Source organism: Trichechus manatus, unplaced genomic scaffold, assembly GCF_000243295.1.
Source record: "Trichechus manatus latirostris isolate Lorelei unplaced genomic scaffold, TriManLat1.0 scaffold00087, whole genome shotgun sequence".
In the NCBI taxonomy this organism is placed as follows: domain Eukaryota; kingdom Metazoa; phylum Chordata; class Mammalia; order Sirenia; family Trichechidae; genus Trichechus; species Trichechus manatus.
Window position 1 is genome coordinate 965582 of NW_004444023.1, and position 3742 is coordinate 969323.

Here is a 3742-nt window from a genome sequence, read left to right on the forward strand (position 1 = left end):
TATTATGTACACAGGTTAAAAAAAGAATAAAGACCTGACTCTATAGAACATGAGAAGACAATAAATAGAACAAAGATAGGTGCTATTATACACATGGAATGAATGAACATAAATTATGTAAGATTTAGTACGTGATCTTCAACTACATTCACATTACATACATAGTTTTAATACTATCTTAACCTTTTACAATGAAAATGGCTTACATGAAACTGTAGAATTGGTAAGTATTACTTCAGTGCTTTATAAAATAATTTTATTGACCATAATTATGTGTGGGAAGAAGAGAACTGTTTACTGTATATGTATATTGTCCTGTTTATGGAGACATGATTTAACAGTGAAGTTATAGGTCTTTATATCATAAGGAAAAAAAGTTTAAGTGTTATTTTAGAAATGCTACCTAAACTATGACACTTCTTAAACAGTGTATATATTTCATTCCTAACTCCATTCTAATAGTCTATAAACACACCAAATGAAGCTATGGAAGTTAATATTTTAGTATTTTAGATAGTCAAGTTACAAAAGGAACTAAAGAAAGGAACTCAGACTAGATTTAAAGTTTCTAATATCCACTAAATTTGACAGATTTTCCTTCTTACCACTAAGTATCTTCTCTGAGAAATGGAGCATTCAGTTAATTATTCTTCTTGATGATCTCAGTTAGAAGTAGAAAGAGGCCAAGAGGCCACAGGTACAAACTCACTAGCATCGATGAAAAAGTAACAGGGAAGAACCACAGGCAGTCCAAGGGTCACACAGAGCACAGCCGTCTGGGTGACAAGAATTTGGTGAAAAAACAAGCTAAGTCTTATGTGTCTAAATGGAGGGAGTCACTCTACACATTACAATTGTTGACTTTCATACCCATCCAGAATCATCAAAGAAAGGCAAAATAAAAGTTAGTATTCTGTTTAAAGGCAACGAAGTATATCAGAAATTTTAAAACATGTCCCTGCAAAATTATAAATTTTATCTAGAAACACCTCATCTTCTAATGATGCAGCTTTACTGGAGTTACATCGAATGACTTATAGTGTTTCTGTAGTTTTAGACTTCTTTAAAGTGAACAAGCCAACATTATGATGGAGCTTGTTCATCAAGGAACATAGTGAACTAGCTAACAAAATTGTCCTGTCTTCAAGAAAAACTAGTCCCTGTTGAGATTGACAAAGAAGGATTGGGATTCTGATGCATAAAAGGCAACTCCTGCTATAATGTGAAAATGGAAGAGGCTGCACAGGCCCAGCTCTCTATTATTGACTCCCCATTGCTGACCACCACATTGTCTCATGATCTTGTTTTTCCCTCCGGTTCCAGTCTGTACAAAAGGTTTAAGATTAACCCATATTCCTCCTTGGAGGGTGGAAAACAAGTGATAATGATCTAAGGATGAAAACTGAACAAAGCACCCATCTTGGGACAAGAAAAACCAGGATGTCACCAGATAATCCCCAAGAATGTCATCAGATAACCCCCAAGAATACCAGTAGAAGATTAACTCATCTAGGACATCACCACCTCAAGGGGAAACTAACACAAACTTCTAAGATCCATAATCCTGTCCCTATAAAAGCCTTCAGCCAATCTCCAGTGGGGGAGACAGGTTTTTTGGAGGAATCTATTTCCCTCTGTCTCCTATATATCGATATATAATAAACCTCTTGCTCCTCACCTCACCCGTCTCAGAATTGGCTATTGTGGCAGGTGGCTCCAATCCGCATTATTGTAGTAACAAAAATAGTAAAGGAGCTCAGTGCCATGAATACTTAGAATACTCAGGTATTTGGCCAACCCCAGACCTAAGAGAAATGCAAAGCCACAAAAAAGAAAATAAAAAAACTCCAGGAGTAACAAAAACCCCATTCCTTATTACAGCTTTATTTCTCCTGGGTTGTTTCGGTCGCTAAGTACATCGGGCACAGTGCTGTGTTAGGACAGCATACAAAAGCATCCCTTTCACTTCCCAGCTCTGTTAACTGTTCTAATGAAGGCACACAAGGATGATGGTCTTTTAACATATCTGGCAATTTAGAAGTCTTGTCTAGAAGACATCGAGAACATCTCGCTGATGTTAGAAACTTGAACTCTTGAAATATAGAATTTGTTTTGTCAAACTGAATCTCCTTTTTTGCACTTGGCAAGCATGGTGTAGTAAATACATTATATGTCATCAAACAACTCTCCTTAGTTTCTTTTCTGGGAGTTTTAACATCATTGGCCGGATCTTTTGTTTTGTCCCCTTGCTCTTTTTCACAATCATGAAATATCACACGTCTGTGATGTTTATTTTCCACTTTCAGTTTTCCTGGCGCTAGACTAACACCTATGTCTTCAATGTTGACTTTGTTGGACTTGTTCCATGGTTGCCTCCTCAATATTGTCTGCAAAATTAACTTTTTCTTGACTCTTCATTGTTAGAATATCTGCAATTGCGTGTCGTATGTCTTCAACAGGCTGAACCCCTGCCAGGTTGGCCTTCTCATAGATGGTAATAATATGTTCAGTAGGACTTGTGGCTGGTTCAAGACATGCAAGGCACATCCAATACTTAACACAAGTTTTTTAGCACCTGGAATATTTTTAATCAGGTTATTCCGTGTGACCGATATTTCTTCTTTTGAGCATCCCTCATTAAATCAGGTTCAGGCATTCAGAAAATGCCTTGTTTACTTTTTCAGTAAATAATCTTTGTTCATCTTGTTCTGCCATGGTAGTCCAGAAGGATCCAGGTGGTTTCTCATTTTGCTCTGTAGTCTCAGGCTGGGTAACTACTGAGCTCAGAGGCCTTTTCAGCACTCTTCCTTTGCCAGCTTGCTACTCAGTCAGATGATCTGTTCTGTGGTGTCTTTGGGCTGAGCCGATCTGTTACTGACTCTTGCCTTTGCTATAGTATGTCTTCGCTGGTCGATGGCTTCTGACTTTTCTATCAGTTTGATATTAGAAGGTGAAGCAAGCCTGGCTACAATTTCAAGATGCTATGCTTCTTGATCGTCCCTCATTTCTTTTTATGTCCCCGAGCAGAGCTGGTTTTGACACGAGATAAATCTGCTTTTAATTCAATCAATTCTTTTATACAAAGCCCTTTCTGAATTGTAACATTGGCAGAGGTTCTATCGACGCCTTGTTTCACCTTGTCCTGGGTGTTATTGTGGTGGCTTCTAATAGGCGGTTGCACAAGTTGTCTGCTCTGACATACAGTGCTCACAACTTTAGTGGTAGTGGTCACATTTGAGGCTCTATCACTTTTCGCTGTTACACTGCTGGTGCTCATAGGCTGAGGCTTGGTGGCATTAGAGATAGTATCTGAAGGTTCCTTGTTTGCTGCAAAACTCTCATGTTTTGACTTGTACAGGTTTTCTGAACAAATTAATCTTAGACTCAACAACCTGGCCACAATAAGACCCAAGCACAGCTTTCTTGGGCATATAGCTTCTTGCTTCAGTTTTTCTGTAAGCATTGGTTTCTTTTTATTTTTTTCTTTTAAGGTGGAATGGCTGGCTAAATGTCATACATTGATTTTGGACATCATCTTCAATTGGTAACAGCCGAAGAGGTTGATTATTATAAAAATTATGTGTATCAACTTCTAAAGCACTGCCACCGTCTCTCGAAACATCTTTAACATAATAATATACCTACTCTTCACTTATCCACTATCTCCTTATCCAACATTTTGCATTTACAACCACTTTGAAAAAATTTTCAGGCCGCACCTCCGTTGGTCAAGGCCAGACGC

At 38.0% G+C, this 3742-nt stretch overlaps 1 pseudogene; it reads right to left on the reverse strand.

Annotated features, from left to right (window-relative positions):
• Positions 1 to 1883: 1883 nt before the first annotated feature.
• Positions 1884 to 3431, reverse strand: LOC101343712 (cytoskeleton-associated protein 2 pseudogene; annotated as a pseudogene).
• Positions 3432 to 3742: the final 311 nt, after the last annotated feature.